Raw genomic sequence first — 19428 nt, 5'->3', positions numbered from 1 at the left:
CAGCCAATCCTTTGCCCATTTAGTCAATGTAACTATTTTCCTCTACAAAGTTTCACATTCCTCTGCACACTGTCCTCTGCCATTCATTTTCGTGTCATCTTTAAAGTTGGACGTGCTACACATTGTCCCCAACTACAAATTATCTATATAAATTGTAAATAATTGCAGTTCCAAAACCCATCACTGAGGCTCACTACTACTCACTGTGTGCCAGCCAGAATAGTACACATTTATCGTCACTTTTTGCTTCCTGTTAGTTAACTATTCTTCTATCCATGGTAAGACTCGCCCACTAACACCATGCATCCTTACCTTATGCATCCGCTTCTTGTGTGCACCTTGTCGAAGATCTTTTGGAAATCGAGGTGCACCACATTCGCTGAGTCTCCGTTGTTCACCATACTCGTCATGTCTTCATAGAATACCAATATATTTGTAAAGCATGACCTGCCCTACATGAATCCTGTGTCTTTTCAATCTCTATCGCAGTGATCTCTTATTCCTTACTTGATAGTAGATTCAAGCACCTTCTCTACTACAGAAGTTAAGCTAGTCGGTCTATAACCCCCTCTCTTGTCTTCCTTCCATTTTTTTTCAAACACAGTGGCGCCAGATTTACTGTTTTCCAATCTGCTCGAATTGACCCAGAGTCCAGCGAATTATCAAGATTTACGCCAGTATATCTGTTATTTCCCCCGCCAACTGTTTTAGCACCTTGGGATGCATTCCATCAGGGATAGGGGACTGTCTATCCTTAGCTGCATTGGTTTGCCCAACACTAGCTTTTACGAAATAAGGATTGTTTCCAGATCCTCACCGACATCCATCTCTTTTCAATTACTGGCATGTATTAGTGTCTTTCACTGTGAAGAACGATACAAAATAACTGTTCAATGCCTCAGCCATTTCATCACATCCCATAACTAAACGCCTAAAGGACCAACGTTCACTTTAACCACTCTTTTTCGTTTTTTTGTTGAAACCTCTGCGAAACATCCCTATAATCTGTGCGAGTTTCTTTTTTCTCATGTTCTTTCTTGTGGTTATTTTCAGCACTGTTGTGGCATTCTGTGGACCGAGAAAGCTTTCCGAATCTTCCAGTTTCATGCTGATTTTAACCGCTTTGTATGCCTTCCCCTTCAATTTGATAGTCTCCCTTATTTCTTGAGACAACGATGCTAGATTATAGTTTTTCTTACTGTCCTTCCTTTACATTGGAATATAATTTTGATCATCACTTTGAAAAATCTAATTAAAACCTCTGCTCATCGGCTGACCCACCATATTTATTTTTGTTTTGAGTCAACTTTAGCCAGGCTCTCCCCGTTCTATTGTAGAGCCCCTTGTACAGACACAGGAATCTGGCATTGGTTTTTAACTTCACACTCTCCATCTGCATTCTCAATTCGACCATACTGTGATCACTCCTTCCAAGCGGATCCTTAACGATGAGGTATTTGATTATTCCTGTCTCACTACACAGGACCAGATCGACAATAGCTTGCTACCTCGCCGTTTCTTTGAAATACTGTTCAGGAAAACCATCACGATTAAATCCAACATTGTCCTCCTCAAGGCAACAGAGACTGAGCTAGTTCGACCAATCAAAAGGTCGATTAAAATCTCCAAAGTTAATATCCGGCCCATTTTGACCAGCATTACTTATTTCGTTGTGTATTCACCTCCCTAATGTAATCGTTGATTTGGTGGTCTACAGACTACGCCTTTCAGTGCAAGTTTCTTCTTAGAATTTCTAATTTACAACAACATGGATTCAAACTCATTCTCTATCGAACCTATACCATCTCATAGTACCGCGTTGAAGCTGTAGTTGAATATCAGACTCTCCTGTCCGTCCTTCAGAAAAGTCTGAAAAGCCCGAATATTTAACTCCCAGTCATGACCACCCTGTAACCATGTCTCCGTAATGGCTACTAAAACATATTAATTCGTAATGATTTGTGTCATTACCTCGTCAACCTTGTTCCAGTTGCTACAATCATTTGGTAAACTGTCTTCATGACAGCTTTCTTAGCCTCATGATTTCCAACATCTCTCATAACATCTCCTAAATAATCCTTCCTTTTTACATCTTGTTTCTCCTCAACTGTCCATTTACGTCCACCCTCCTCAGTATCCAAGGGCCCAAACACATCTTCCAGGTGAAGAACCACTTTGCTTGCACTTCGCACAACCCAGTCTACTCCATTCACTGCTCGCAATGTTCACTCCACTATCTTGGGAAATGAAGTGTGGACTGAGTGATTGCTTTTCAGAAAATCCAAGTTCCATCTTCAAGAAAGACCCTAAACTACCACTTCCCCGCCACATTAGCGGACCAGCCCGTTCCTTGGCCAGCATCTCTGTCTCAGGCTTACTGCAGTGTTCCGGAGAAGTTCAGTCTATGCGTGAAGAACAACATCTCATTTTCCATTTGGGGATGCTGCAGCCCTCTGGACTCCATCAATTTCAATACTTTTAGGTCCTGATCTCATCTATCTCCTTGCCCTCCACCTCACACACCACTCCTTGTCATCACATATGCAACCATTACACGCTATCCTATGTTTAGTCACTAACAGTCTCCATAAAAAGCTAGTCACCCTCTCAGCTTGATGATTATCCATTAGTTTGCCCAATTCTTCTTCTCTCTGTTTGAGTTCCACACCAATTACCGTTTACTTCTTATCCCAACCCCACCACCCTATCTTCTGCAGAGAGGTCAACATTTCTTAGGAGAAAGTGAGGACTGCAGATTTTCAGCAACATTTCATAGGTACCATCAGTTCTGAGGAAGAGTCACTGGACCGGAACTGCTAACTCTTATTTCTCTTCTCAGATGCTGCCAAACCTGCTTAGCTCTTCCAGCACCTTCTGCTTTTGAACATGTTCCTTGGCGCACATCTCTATCTCAGGCCATCTGACACTGTGAATGATCAAGGAATAAAGGTCGTGCGTGTGCCCTTTTGGTAGCCTGAGATCGTCCGTGCTCAATGGTCCTCTGTACCGAAGACAGTACTCTGTTCCTTTTGAAAACTTCTCTTGTCGATTCTTCCTATTGCAATGTGAGCCATAGGATCAACTTCTTAGGTCTATTAATACAGCAATCATGTGTATGGGATTTGTACCGCAGTTCTATTTTGAATGCGATCAACAACAGAGAGAGAGAAAAAAAACTCATGCCAAATCTGAACAGACTGGAATTTCTGCAGGAGGTGGAACTTAGTGACTTTTTCTTCAGATAGATAACACTAAAACCCTTTCTCACTGTGACAATGTTAGTTATCGAAGCTGAAGCATTTATAGGTGCACAGGCTGAAACAGTTTTTTTTTCCTACTTATAATACCTGAATGGTCTCCCTCCAGTATGATAGTACAGTTGTGTCAGTAAATGGGATAACTGAGTGAATCAGCTTACATATGCAGCCGGGGAACAGTCCTTATGTGGTAATATATGGGTACAGAATGCAGGGACGAGGGACTGAGAGTTTTTTGAGCCGTTTCACATGGTGACTGAGATGGCATTGGAGGTTTTGACCGGCTAAAATTAGGCAAATGCCCAGATCGGGATGGGATTGTGCCTCACGTTGCTTTGTGAGACTAGAGAGAAAATTATGCGTGTTCTGACCAATGTTTCACATTCCTTTTTAGCCACCTGGGAGTGGTTACAGGATTTCAGGACTACTAACGTGGTTCCAGTTTTCAACAAGGCTCGCGGAGATAATGCAGCAAATTACAGAGCAGTGATTCGAACATCACATGAAGGGAAACTTTTGGAAAAGCTTCTTAAGGAGAGAATTAATTGCAACTTCTTCGGTGAAAGTTTGACCAGCGAGAGTCAGCATGCTTTTGTCAGAGGAATTCATGCCTGATAGATCAGATTACATTTTCTTTAGGAAGTGATCAGATGTGTAAACAAGGATAGTGAACTTGATTTAGTTTATGAGGATTTTAGAAAGCCTTAGACAAGTTCCCACAACAGAGACTGGTACCAGGGTTAATATAAAAGGGATACTGGGTCACGTGGTAAGTTTGTCCCAAACTTATTTGGGTGGTTGCAGACAAAGGAAAGTGCTGTTTCGGAGACGTGGAACTGGTATTCAGTGGTGTTCCACAAGGATCAATGCTGTGTCCCTTAATGTTTGTGATTGCACATAAACAATACAGAAATAATGTTGGGGAAATGATAAGAAAATTTGAGGAGGTTATGAAGATTGGCATAGTCGTGAACAGTGAGGAAGACGATCTTAGGTTCCAGGATTTCAGAGGTGGATTTGTCCAATGGGCAGATAGGGGGAGCTGAAAATAACAATAAAAACATCAGGTGATGCATTTTGGAAGTAACACGTCGTGGGAGTGCTCAAAGAACGGTAGGGCACTGGGAAACCCAAGAGTGACTTTGCATGTGGGTCCACAGATTTGTGGAGGCAGCAGAATATAGTAGTTAAAAAGACAGGCACGACTTTATAAGTCAAGGCAAAGATTACGAGAGCACGAAAATCGGTGTCACGTGTAGAAAAGTTCGTGAAGAAAGCATTTGGCTTGCTTGCCTTCATGAGTCAGAACATTGATTATTGAAGTTCACGTCATGTTCTGGCTGTACAGAACATTAGTGGAGCCACATTTAGAATACTGCTGACAATTCCGATCACCTTCAACAGGAAAGATTTTGTAAAACTTGAAAGAGTGCAGAATAGATTTACAAGGATGTTACAGTGTCGAGAGGGCTTGAGTTGTAAGTCGAGAGTGCTTGAGCAGGGGCTTTTCCCGGCAGTGTTCCAGGCTGGTGTGTAAACTTCTAGACGTTTATAAAATCATGATTGAGGTTCGATCGGTGACTGGCCTAGGCCTTTTTTTTATCCAGCATGGTGGAATTCAAAACGAGAGGGCACAAGTTTAACGTGTTTTACACGGACACACTAAACAAGGGACAAAGTCTGATAGAGCGATATTTGGATTTACAACAGACATCATCTCAGCTTAGTCTTCGACTTAATAAAAATGGGGGCATGTACTTGGGAAAATAGTTTGAAAGGTAAACCATGAAGAGAACGTTAAGGATATAAAAATTGAGTGATGTCGAGATGAGGAAGTTTGTGAGTAAAATATTTATCAATGCAGTATGAAGTGGAGAATGAGATGTTCGCAGGAACATTCAATAATGACCCTTTTATTTAAATTAGATATTGCAGATCTCTGAAATATAGAGGGACCTGGCTGTCCTGCTGTGTGGATCACATTAACATGGTCTGCCGGGGTAGCAACTGATTCGGAATGCAATAAGTCTTTTAATTCATTTGTTCAGCAATGACTGGGCCAACATTTATTTCCCCACTCCTATCAGTATTTGAGACGGTGAGAGCCTGGTCGAAACACTGAATTTCATGATGTCTTTTTTTGGAGAAACGAAGTGTTGTAGTTATCAAATTGCAGCTTTTTCTTTTCCTGTTCACAGTTTAATGTTCAACTATTCAGTTGATATCACAGAATGCAGAGTTTCTCCAGCAATTATGCTTGTGTTTCAGATTTCTTGCACCCACAGCTTATTTTTATTTAGTAATTTGGATGATCTGAGATTTATGAGGAATGGAATGTTGCAAGTTGTCAAACATGTGACAGAAGATTCAAACTGAATGCTGGCAAGTTCATCATCAATTTTTCGAAGCAGATCAGCTGAGGTGGGAATAGAGTCAAAAAGTGTGGTGCTGGTCAAGCAGCATCCGGGGAGCAGGAAATTCGATGTTTCGCGTACAGGATGTTCATCAGGAATGCTTGAATCGTCGATTCCCCGCTCCTCAGATGTTGGCTGACAGGCTGTGATTTCCAAGTGCCACACTTATTGACTTTGATCTCCAGCATCTAAAGTTATCACTTTCTGCTGAGGTGCGGTACAGTCAGGTACTGTTCCTGAGATGTAATAACGTGGTCGTGATGACAGAGTGAATTTGTAGTTGCAAACGCATCTGGGAATCAATATTATTCTCCCGATCCCACTCTCCCAAGGACAGGCTGTTTCGATGGAGCTTGTTGTTACAGTCAGTCAATTTGACAGTTGTGCATTTGGCAGGTCGCGAAAACGTGAATTCCCAACACGTTGTCGAGACTCGAATACAATACTGTGACGTTCGGTCTTGGTCTGCCACGGCCTAAATTTGAAAGTGGTTTTGCTTGTTTGCATGTGCATAGTCGGTGTAGTGTATATTTGTGTCTGAGAGTGTAAACAGTTTTATTTTCTGATGGGTTTTAAAAATGAAGCGATCAACAGAATATTGATTTTAATTTTTCTTTGATAATGTAAATCTGAACCAAAGACATGAATTGTTGAAGAAACGCAGCAGGCCTGACAGAATCTGTGGAGAAAAACTGAGTTAAAGTTTTAGATCGACAGAAACCTGTTACTTATACATTTCTACATTATAATGCTAGGAAAATTATCAGTTTTATCTATTGAATCAGGATTTTTATCAAAATATCTCAATGACAGACAACCGTCACCTTTACAAATTCAAAAGGACTTTATTGACGATAATGCAGTTTCCGTTGCTCTCAGCTGGTGAAAGACTGTGCTTAAATGATTGCCTTCTTTCGTTTCCTTTCTCTCAGTTTGCAGCAATTTCGAATGGAGAATTGGTCATTTGAGTGTCTAACTCAGCATGTGTCTCCATACGTCTCTCTTTGTCTCTGCGCATCCATCTCACCCTCTTCCTGTTACACATTCTCCGACACTCTGCCTGTCCATACAGCTCTTTACCTATTTCGGCTCTGTGAAAAGTCTGACATTTCGAGACAATTTGAGTGTGCAGCTGCTGAGAGGCTTTTTGCCCACTGACTGGAGTACGTTGAACTGGGCTCACATTCTCCGGATAATGTGTCTGTCACTTCAAACCAGGCAAGGCGACCGTTCTTCCTCAAACAATTATGACTGTTTCGAATTCAAATAGAATTCCTAATCCACCAGGAAAAAAAGCAATTACACTACAAATAAAGAAGCACAACGATGCATATATTTTTGGTTTAAATGTATGAACGGTGACATCAGAGAATGAGAGTGACCACCTGGTGGTATCTCTGACATTACCACAAAATTCCCCGGCAAATCTGCAGCGTCTCCTGCCTCATCTCGTTATTCCGACCTAACTGGGAATGCAGGAGCGGGAATAAAAGAGAAGGAGAAGCAGAAGTGCTTGTGGAATAATGGAATGAAACTACAGTCATAAGTGATATTTCGGAATATATAAAAAAGCATGACATTCACTGTTGGAACTTAACCTGCATCACCAAATCTTAACAGGGTGAAAGTCCAAGACGCTGAGTTACTTTCGCAAAGACTTGAAACACCAAGCCCAAATATGAACGCAACAAGTAGGCACCGCTGGGAGTTGAACCCAGGATCTCCTGTTTACTAGACAAGCGCTTTAACCAACTAAGCCACGGCGCCACGGTAAAGCAACCCTTGCTCATCCATATGTGGAGTTGCTTAACCACTTCCTCACAGTACTTGGACTTGTGTTTTCGGATCAATGTTGCTCTCAGAGAATTGCAATCAATCCTCGAATTTTCAAACACAAACAGTTCACAGCTGAAAATTCTCTACTGAATCGGCACATAAAAACATAATCTCTTCTTGCATTCATTTAAAACTGGTATTTTCACCTGGTTAAAGTGACAGGAGAAAGAGGAGGTGCTCATTCTATCGGAGCCCATGAACCACGTTAATACAGACAGAGGGGACATCACATCAAGAGGAACAAGGTCATTGTGGTGAATTGACTAGGAGTAATGTGTGAGTAAGTATAATCATTGGGCAGTAAAAGCTGACGCAATGGCACCGACATTGAGTTTTGCACCATCTGTTCCGCGCTCACTTCCTGCATTATGCCTCCCAGGCATCATTGTCTATCACTTTATTTCACTGTCTTCGTCCATGTCTCAACTTATTCCAGACGATTGCAGATGTCTGACAGGAACCTTTAAATTTTCGAAGCGAATTCCTGGAGTATAGTCAATGGGAAAGGATTCAATGCATATCCAGAATTACCACAGTGATGGAGGGGATGAATTATTTTCCTCAAGCTTTCAACTCCTCAGCACAGACATGATACCGCTCGAGGGGAATTTCCAGGATTTACATTCAGCGACACTGAAGGATAAGCGAGATACTTCCAACTCAGAAAGGTGATATGATTGGAGGGGGATTAGTGGTGGTCGTTTCCTGTGTATCTGCTGCCTTTGTCGTTATATACGGATGGAAGCAATTACTGACCGATTCTGGCAGGATCTGGGTGTGTGCTCTGCATGCAAGCAAGAATTTGTTTTCATTCTAAAAATTCACAAAAAGAGAAATAAATCTTCATTACGTGAGTGGGAATTATATCCAGGTCTGTGCGATGCAAACTCGGACAACTGAATAGGGACTTCCTGTGATGCTGACTGTAAAACTTACAACCTGACTTGTAGACACTCTTGTGTCTGTCGTTGACTCCATAACAAACTTCAGCTGCAAAGTTGCTCACTCCAAGTTTCGAAAAAGTTCATATTATCGCACTGGATTTCAATGTGAAAAAAGCGGAACTTTGATAATCTGATGTTGTTCAGCAGATGTACTGCAGGAAGGCACAGAACATGCTGGTGGTCACAGGGCCTCATTTTGACGCGCTGGTCTCCGGTGAGCGGGCAGCACCAATAAGGTTGTCGTGACACTCGTCTGATTCCAGATCCCGGGCTAGAAATGACCAGAGTTTTCTCGCTGAACTTGTTCAGGGTCTTGAAAGGAAGAGGCCATGACTCAGATTATGAAAGTACATTTCACTGGAGTTGGTCATGTAATCGCGTAGTGACTGTGAATACAGCAATGGAAACGTCCAACAGACATGCAGGCAACACCGAAGGAGGCACGTGAAGACGAATGTGTACAATTTGAGAGTAAAAGGCACTGCTTCACAAAATGTGACGTATTTAATTAAAGCAGTGACGTTAGTTATCTTTACTGGTTCTTCACCTTGGTAATCTTGTATCCCCCTGATATAAATGTCTCCATTACATATGGAAAAGATGAGAGGAAGTCGACGGTGGATCGGCTCTGTTGTGTAATGGATAACACGTCTGAATTTGAATCGGTCTATTGTAGTTTTGAATTCTACTAAGCTCAATTGCAACATGCTGCTATGTTGAAGTCAGTTATAACTGGTTTTATAAATACATTAAGGGCAAAGAGGAGTCTTCGAAGAGTACTGGGACACCATAAAAATCAATAAGCCACTCTCTGTTTGGTGCTGCTCGAAATGGGGGAGATATGAAACCTGTGCTTTGTATGGACGCTTACTGTGGGGAAGGACATAGTACATAGAACATAGAAGAATATAGCGCAGAACAGGCCCTTCGGCCCTCAATGTTGTGCTGACCTTTGAACTAATCTCAGCTCATTCCCTTGCAAAATACTATCATCACCCATGTGCTTCTCCAAGGATTGTTTAAATCTCCATAATCTCAGCTGAGTTAACTTCACTGGCAGGCAGAGAATCCCGCGCCCTTACCACTGTCTCAGTAAAGAACCTGCCTCTGACATCTGTCTCAAATCTAACTCATCACAATTTAGAGTTAAGTACTTTCGTACAAGATGACGTTATCATCCTAGGAAAATGACGTTCATGTCGACCCATTTAATCCTCTGATCATCTTGTATGTCTCTATCAAATCCCGTCTGAGCCTTTTTCTTTCCGATGAGAACAGACCCAAGTTTCTCAGCCTTTACTCATTAGTCCTTCCCTCCAGACCAGGCATCATGCTGGCTCACTGGTTAGTACTGATGCCTCATAGCGCCAGGGACCCGGTTACAATTCCAGACTCGGGCAACTGTCTGTGTGGCGTTTGCACCTTCTCCCTGTGTCTGCGTGGGTTTGCTCCGGTTTCCTCCCACAGTCCCAAAATATGCAGTTCAGATGAATTGGCAATGCGCAATTGCCCGCATTGCCAGGTGTATGAGCAGGGGAAAATATAGGAGAATGGGTCTGGGTGGGTTTATGTTGGCAGGGTCGATGTGGACTTGTTGGGCCGAAAGGTCTGTTTCCACACTGTCGGCAATCTAATCTAAATCTCCTCTGCACTCTTTTCCAATGCTTTCACATTCTTCCCGACATACATCCGCACGAGCGTTTTGAATATTTGCAGCATGATTTTGTGGCTCCGGAACTCAATCCCTCTACAAATGAAATCTAACACACCGTATGCCTTCTTAACAGCACTCTCAACCTGGGTGGCAACTTTGAAGGATCGATGCACATGGACTGCAAGATCCCTCTTCACATCCACACTACCAACAATCTTTCCATTGACCCAATACTCTGCCTTCCTGTTATTCTTCCCAAAGTGCGTCACCTCAGATTTAGCTGCATTGAAGTCCATTTGCCAGCTCTCAACCCAATTCTGCAGTCTATCCAAGACGCCCTGCAACCTGTAACATATTTCCAAACTGTCTACTACTCCACCGACTTCAGTGTCATCTGCAAATTGACTCATACATACACCTATGATGCGTCTAAGTTATTTATAAAAATAACAAACAGCAGTGGTACCAGAACAGATTCCTGAGACACACCACGAGTAACTGGACTCCAGGTTGTATATTTTCCATCAATCACCACTCGCTGCCTTCTTTCATGAAGCCAGTTTCTAATCCAAATGGCTAAATCACCCTAAATCCCATGCCTCTGCATTTTCTCAAATAGCCTATCACATGGAACCTTAACAGAGGATTTACTGAAATCCATGTATACCACGTCAACTGCTCTACCCTCATCTACATGCTTTGTCACATTATCAAACAAAACTCAATGAGGTTTGTGAGACAATACCTGCCCTTGACGAAACCATGTTGACTATCTGAAATCAAATTATTGCTTTCCAGATGATTAGACATCTTGTCTTTTATAATCTTTTCCAAAACCTTTCATACATCAGAAATATGGCTCACTGATATATAATTACCTGGGTCATCTCTGCTGTCCTTCTGGAACAAGGCACAACGTTTGCGATCCTCTAGTCCTCTGATACTAAACCTGTAGACAATGACGACTCAAATATAAATGCCAAATGCTCTGCTATCTCCTCCCTAGGTTCCCAGAAAATCCTCGGACAAATCCCAACCAGCACAGGGGACTGGTCTACTTTCACTCCTTCTGAAATTGATAACACCTCTTCATAACTAGCATCGATCCTTTCTATTCTAATATCGCTAATCTCATTCTACCCCCCGACATTATTCTCCTTTACCTGAGTGGAAAACGATGAGAAATGTTCGTTTAGTACTGCTCCCATCTCCACAGGGTCCCCACTCAACACCCCACTTCTGTCTTTGACTGGCCCTATTCCTACCTTCGTCATCATTTTAATCCTCACATACCTACAGAAGGCTTTAGGTTTCTCCTTTATTCTATTTGCTGATGACTGCTCGTGTCCTTTCTTTGCTCTTGTGAACATTCTCTTTAAATCCTTCCCAGCTAATCGGTAACACTCCATCGCATCATCTTAATCACCTGGTCTCTCAACACATAAGCCTTAATCTTCTTCTTAACAAGAGATGCAATTTCTGTAATAAACCATGGTTCCCTTACCTTTTCAATTCTTCCTTTCCTGACCAAGACATACCTATCGAGGAAATGCAATATCTGTTCCTTAAACCAGCTCCACATTTCCATTGCCTGCATCCATAGCATTTTGCTATCCCAATCTATGCATCTTAACTTTGCCTAATCACATTATAATTGCCCTTGCCCCATCGATAACGTTTCACCTGTGGCATGAAAGATGTAGTCTGTGGGGAAATAGATTTTGTTATCTTGAAAACAAAAACCGTGTTACAGAGGAGAAAGTGCAGGATGTATTGGACCGGATAAAAGTGAATAAATCACCGTGACGTGATCAGGTTACACTACAGAACTCTGTGAAAAGTGAGGCAAGTGATTTCTGGGTCACGTGCTGAAAATTGTGTAATCGAAAATCACAGGTGAGGTGCCATAAGACTAGGCTGGCTAACATGATACCACTAATTAAGAAAGGAGGTAAGGAAAGGCTAGGCAACTATAGACCTGTGAGTCTGACGTCGGCGGTTGGTATGTTGAGGAGGAAATCCTGAGAGACATGATTTAATGTATTTTGAAAGGCAAGCTTGATTATGGATAGTCAGCAATGGCGTGCTGTGTGGGAAATTATGTCTCGTTAAATTAAATTAATTATTTTTTGAAGAAGATAATTGACAAAGATAATTGATGAGGGCAGAGTGGTTAACGGGATCTATGTGTCCTTCAGTAAGGGAGGTCGACAATATTCCACATGGGAGACTGGTTAGCAAGTTGAGGAGATCCAACCATTTGGATTCAGAACCGGCTCGAAGGTAGAAGACAGATGGTGGTGCTGGAGGGTTGCTTTTCAGACTGGAGGCCTGTGACCAGTGGAGTGCCACAATGATGAGTGCTGTGTCCTCAACCTTTTGTCATTGATATAAATGATTTGGACGCGAACATAACAGGTACAGTTAGTAAGTTTGCAGATGACACCAAAATTGGGGGTGCAGTGGACAGCGAAGAGGGTTACCTCAGATTATAGCAGGATCTGACCAGATGTACCAATGGGCTCAGAAGTGGTAGATGGAGTTTAATTCAGATAAATGCATGGTCCTGTATTTTGGGAAAGCAAATCTTAGTAGGACTTATACACTTAATGGTAAGGTCCAAGGGAGTGTTGCTGATCAAAGAGACCTAGCTACTTGAAAGTGGAGTGACAGATAGATAGGATAGTGAAAAAGGCGTTTGGAATGCGTTCCTTTATTGAGTACATTGACTGCAGGAGTCGGGAGGTTATGTTGCGGCTGTACAAGACATTGGTTAGGCCACTGTTGGAACATTGCGTGCAATTCTGGTCTCCTTGCTATCGGAAAGATGTTGTGAAATTTGAAAGGGATCAGAAAAGATTTACAAGGATGTTGCCACGGTTGGAGGATTTGAGCAATAGGGAGAGGTTGAAAAGGCTGGGGCTGGTTTCCCTGGAGCGTCGGAGGCTGAGGGGTGACCTTCTAGAGGTGTGCAAAATTATGAGTGGCATGGATAGGATAAATAGACAAAGCCTTTTCCCTGAGATCGGGGAGTCCAGAAGTAGAGGGCAAAGGTTTAGAGTGAGAGGGCACAGATATAAAAGAGACTTAAGGAGCAATCTTTTCACGCAGAGGGTGGTACGTCTATGGAATGAGCTGCCAGAGGATGTGGTCGAGGCTGGTACAATTGCAACATTTACGACGCATTTGGATGTGTATATGAATAGGAAGGATTTGGAGGGATATGGGCTGGGTGCTGGCAGGTGGGACTAGATTGGGTTGGGATATCCGGTCGCCAGGGACAGTTTGGACCGAAGAGTCTGTTTCCATGTTGTACATCTCTATAACTCGATTGCTCTATGTTGTGCCCAGACCCGACGATGCAAACACTCTTCTCCTCGTCGTCAAACATTCTGAACTTTCGGATAGTTATTGTCTTATTGTCGTCAGCAAAACTGCAGTTGCCTGTTCCCGAGGTCACATATTTTCCAATTCACATGGCTAACACAAATCCAATTAGCCTCAGCGATTACTGCAATGGTAATCAGATCTGGCTGTATGTGTGTGTGTATATATATATATGTTTTCACACATAGAAACACATACAGTATGCAGCGATTTCATTTCTATATTAAACAAGAATGTATATTTTTCAGAGAATAGTATATCAGCTGCAGATAAACAATGACTAACGAAAACATATCATTGGAATGCTGACAACTTTAATCCTCTCCTGCAACTTCCACCACAAACTCTCAGAGGCAGTGACAAAAAAAAACGATGATGTCGTTGTTGCACATGAAGCATGGGAAGGCAGTTCAGTAGTCCCTGCCCATTGGAATCACTGAGATGTTTCTGTTAACTTTTCAGGATATTCTGCAGTAATTGGTTGTGTCAGCTTTGTTTTGCTTGACACTGCGCCGACAACATGGAAAACCCTCCTGCTGAACAAACCAAACACCCAGGAAACTGGCCTCGCCTCAGATTTGTCGCAGTATGAGTGACAAAGAACTACTAAATTCCAGTATATTTTAAAAACTCAATTTATTCTTTACCTCTAAAAGTTAACATTTAGCAAAACGATTTACAACTTTAAGCCCAATTTCTCTTAACTAATTGTTATCGGCCTTCAACTGGACAGCTACATACTTTCCCAATAACCATGAATTTAAACTACATCAACTTAATTTCAAAACCACACAACGGCTTTCAGTGACAGTTTCCATCTCCCTTTGACTGTAGGTTTCCCTGGGTCATCTTCGATATTTTCGTGCAAGGATGTTTCGTATGAAAAGGGAACTTCGAACGGGAATAATTTGCGGACAGTTTACTCTATCGATGACATTTAGTCTCACTCTGTCTAACTGTCAAAATGTACGATTCTTTAATGTCCAAGCATTATATATATATATATATATATATAACATTGTTATCCGTTCAATCTTATCTGTAGTTTTTCTGTTAAATCATTAATAACGGATCTATAACCAAATTCTTATGAGCCATAACATGTACAATGTCTACATTAAGAGTCTGCAGCAAAAGACTACAACGGATATAACTCATATTCTTCTCTTTTATTCGTTTTGATCTGACATATCGTTTGTCACATAAACATTAAACTGTTGGAAGGCCAGTACGAAACTCAATAATTCTTTTTTTCGATGGTAGAGTATTTTCTCTGGTGGGGTGTAGAGTTTAGTGTGCAATAAACAACTGGCGTTTAATTCCATCATGATCTTCGAACAGCTGTACAGCTCCAACGCGTAAGTCGTTGGTGTCCAAATTGCATGACCGAAACAAGAACCTCGCCTCTGCTTTCATGAATGTTGATTTCTTTCAGTTTATTACTAGTTTTGCTTCTCTTAATCGTTCAAAGAGCTCTGACAACTGCAGCATGTGATCTCCCCATGACTCACTAACGATCACTACATCATCTGGATGGACTGCACAATTTATTAACGCAGCCATAAGCCATAAGGTAATGAGCCTTTGGAATGTGGCTGGTGCATTTTTCATTCCAAAGTTCATCAGTTTGAATTGATATAACCTATTTGGGGTCACAAACGCTGAAACCTCTTTGTATTTCTCTGAATAAGGTATCTGCCCATCACTGCGCAGTAGTTCTCACTTCCTAATTTAAATTTCTCGATAAAGTCTGACTCGGTTTGCTGATATTTTCATTGAGCTCCCATTCACCTCCTTCCACACTTACGTGGCTTTGAACGGATTAATCCTTTAGGGGTGTTGTTTCATCAGAACAGCATTCCCTACTTCCACGCCATGCACAATGGCATTAGTCCTCCCCGTGTTATTCCTGCAACTGTCGTCATACTGCTGCGATCTTTCAACTGCGTTTTTTTCTCCTGAGACAGTTAGCTCAATGACGCATCACAGTACTCAGGGACTTCCTCATTGTTTAATTTGCGCTCCATCAAAATCCCCATCATCTGAATTTGCTTTCTCATTCTGTGGGGCAGTAATTAACTCTCTTTTTTTCAGTGCCCTCTCTCTGTTGTAACAAGGTTTCAACATATTCATATTACATGCCCGTCACGGTTTTCTCCTATCCGCATCAGACCATTAGACGATAAGAAATAAGAGTGGAAGTCAGGTCATTTGGACAATCGAGTTTTCTCCATCATTCAATCATGGCTGATGGGCATTTCAACGCCACCTACTCGTATCCCTTAATTCCCTGTGAGATTGAGAATTTATCAATCTCTGTATTGAAGACATTTAATGCCATCGCCTCCGCTGTGCTCCGTGGTAGTGAATTCCACAGGCCCGCCATTCTCTGGCTGACGAAATGTTTCCTCATTTCCTTTATAAGTTGACACCCTCTAAGTCTAACGCTGGGCCCACGAGCCCTAGTATCCTCACTCGACAGAATCAATTTCTGAGCGTCCACCTTTTCCAAGCCATTTTGTAAGTTTCTATTAGATCTCCCCTCAATCGTCTGAACTCGAACGAATACAATCCCAGTATCCTCAACAATTCATCGTTTGTTAGACATACCATTCCAGCAATCATCTGTGTGAATCTACGCTGGAGAAGCTCTCCTGCCAGTATGTCATTCCTGAGGTTGGGTCCACAACAGGACTTAGTATTCTAAATGGGGCTTAACCAAAGCTTTATAACGTCTTCGCAGCAACTCACTGCTTTTACATTCCAACCCTCTCGAGAGATATGACAAGAATGCATTTGTTTTCTTAACCACGTACTCAACCTGCAAGTCACTCCGCAATGAATCGTGTACTAGCACTCCAAGATCCCCTTGTGCCTTGGCTTTATGAATTTCTCACCGTTCATAAAAGTCTTTGCCTGTGTTCATTTTTCCAAAGTGCAAGACCTCGCATTCTCTCCCATTAAATTCCATCAGTTATCTCTTGTACCATACTCCTAAAGTGTCCAAGCCTTTCTGTAGCCTCCCCAACCCCTCAGAACTACCTGCCTGTTCACCTAACTTTGTATCATCGACGAACTTCGCCAGTGTGCCACCAGCCTTTTAATCCAGATCATTTATATATAAAGTGAAGCTGGGACCCCAACACTGAATCCAGTATCTTTATGTGACAGTTATTCCCGACTCAACTTTTCTTCTTAATTTTATAGGGATCACTAAAGCTGGCTATTGAGTGAATGTTACAACTGGTTATACGTCGTCCCCACGGGAAAACGTCCGAATTTCAGAGATTTTATCTGCCCCCGTACCTTCCTACACTGTGCCACTTCAGGTGCTGTTTAACTAACTCACCTACCCGATTTTATCCCTGCACACCTCCGATACATAATCCAAGTGCGCGATCTCCTACTTTGGCCCTATGAATTTCTCTGTAATTATTTTCAAAGGGCCTCTCACTCCATGTCCGAATATTACGTCAAAGGGCATAAACTTCGGAGATTTGTTTTGGGGTATGCCCAATGGCAAACAATGCAAATAGATTACTTTTATCTCAAACATTCGGGTAGCCCTGGCAGTACCCTCTTAACACGGTATTCAGCGTCTGATGCTTCCTTTCTAAAGCTCACTGGGATTCAGGATGGAACGCACTTGTTTTAAAGTGCTGTATTCCTAAGCCATCCACCACTTCATCAGATAGCCGAGTAGTAAAATTTGTCCTTAGTTTGATTGAATATTCCTGGGTGGCCCATACCATGTGAAGAAAGCTATTGATTCCACGACCTTTATTTTTTTTTTTCTTCTCTGTAATGGAATTGCCTCCGCAAATCTGTTTGCCATTTCCATTATGGTTAACAAGCACTGCTTCTCGCTTCTAATTTGGGGAGGGAATGTGCAGAGTTAGTTATCACCTGCATGAAAGCTTCTTCCAATGTGTTAATTAGCAATAAAGTTGCTGTTTTTATTACTGCTGTGGCTTACGTAGCTATTGGAACATATGACATGTATGGCAAACGTTGTTTACATCCTAATTGCATTCGAGGCCAACACGAATGCCTCCGTACCTCAGCCTGAATCGTATTTCCACACAGTTGACTTCGTACTGGTAGTTCATGTATTACCTATAATACTTCCTTTATCGATATTTGCAACACAAGCTTGTGCATTTCGGCCCAGTTCTCCCCAACGCTCTTCTGCATGGTGTCCATCAGGAATAAACTCTGACTTATTTTCTGAGTATACGTCGACATATCTATCTGTTATTGTCTCGTCTTTCAGTTGTAAGTCCATTAGCTTCCATTTAGTCACTTCTGCCTGACCCCCTGTCAGTTCCAGTTTTACTGAACAATTACATCAAACAGTGTGCCCGCTAATTGAAGCTCAATTTCTTCGTCTTTCTCTTCACATTCTGTTTCGTGCAGTGACCTATGATAGCGGGATCGTTTTACTACACAGTCTGAAAACATGCCAGGTTACTTACCTTTTAACTCTTCAATTCCCTGGTCTCCCTTGGTGTCTCCACCTTGGATACTGATCAATAGATCCCAAGAAAAAAACTGTATTCCTGGAACTCACATTCGATCACTACTCCAACTTGTCTTGAGTTTGCTTTCCAATCTGATCTTACAATATACTCTAAATTTCTGCCCAACTATCCCACAAATTTCCGTTCTCTCGGATAACATGTCAGAACGTGTGCAAAAACATTCACCTCCAGATCCTGTATCTCTGAAAATGGTAACATAGTTCCCTTCTCTCTGTGTTCTTTCTGAGTAAACTTTACCCACAGCGATGAATTATTTTCAAAATTAGGGACTCACTCCATACCCAGCCCGTACATAAGCTGTGCACTAACCAGTGGCGCCTCGATTTTACTTCAGGTTTCTTTTACTATATTCACGAATGCCAATGGCTTAGCCTCTTCCATCACATCTTTTCCCACAGTGGCTTAGGTTAATGACCAGTACAGTGACTTCATGTGTCCTCCTTTATCACAGTGGAAACACCTGCCGGATATCACTTCCTGTTCCTCCTCTTGGGATTCTTTGTTAACCTGTTGTAGACTAGTGCCAACGTGCTCTTAACTTTGTTTTGTAGAGTGAGATCAGTACTTCTCCAAATTTCTGTCCTCACAAGATGAATTCCTTGTCAAAAGCTGAACGTTGCCTTGTGCACCAGTGCATATTCACCTGTCATCTCTCCTGTATTCTCGCTTATTGGCTATTGTTCATCCACACAAATTCTTGTCATCTCTGGAAGTGACTTCTTCAAAACTCCTCCAGAAGATTAATCTCTCTGATAGCCACGTCGGCCTTGGCTATTTTAACTATGGCACCCATCTATCAAAATTACGATTTTTAATTCTATCGAACTCAACATAGATCTGATCTTGTTCCTTCTTTACTTTTCTAAAGGGCTGTCGATACGTCTCTGGTACGAACTCATAAGTAATCAAAACCAGACTGCTTGACATCTTCATAATCACTTGACCCCTCAACTGACAGCACTATAAATACCTCATTCGCTCTGCCTACCAACCTAGTTTGAACGAACATTTCCCACAATTTCAACACTCCAGATGTCGAGTCAATTGTTCAAATGAAATAAAGAAAGCTTCTAAATCATTCTCATCAAAATGTGGAAGCGTTGTAACATATTTGTGTGTATCACAATCTTCTCTCTTCAGATCCACATGGTTAACTTGACTTTTCTGGATATGGTGCAAATTCTGAAGATTAAATTCTCTCTCGTTTTCTCTTTATTTTCTCGCTCTTCCTTTATCCCTGTCTTCGATGTCTCCTTGTTCTGCTCAGCATCTTCTCTTTATTGCTTTTTACTCTATTTTCCTTCTCTCACTCTTTCTGTCTCTTCTCATTGCTTTCTATCTCTTATCTCTCTCTCTTTGTGTCTCTCTTTCGTAATCTTTATCTTCTAACTCCAT

At 41.9% G+C, this 19428-nt stretch overlaps 1 non-coding gene across 1 annotated transcript; it reads right to left on the bottom strand.

Moving 5' to 3' along the window:
• Positions 1–7364: 7364 nt before the first annotated feature.
• Positions 7365–7438, bottom strand: trnat-agu (transfer RNA threonine (anticodon AGU)). Its single transcript has one exon. It is a non-coding gene; the product is annotated as a tRNA-Thr (tRNA).
• Positions 7439–19428: the final 11990 nt, after the last annotated feature.

The sequence above is a fragment of the Chiloscyllium plagiosum genome, unplaced genomic scaffold (genome assembly GCF_037043375.1).
Source record: "Chiloscyllium plagiosum isolate Xiang-an unplaced genomic scaffold, Cpla_swu_hap1 HiC_scaffold_42, whole genome shotgun sequence".
In the NCBI taxonomy this organism is placed as follows: Eukaryota; Metazoa; Chordata; class Chondrichthyes; order Orectolobiformes; family Hemiscylliidae; genus Chiloscyllium; species Chiloscyllium plagiosum.
This window is presented reverse-complemented; position numbering and strand designations above follow the sequence as displayed.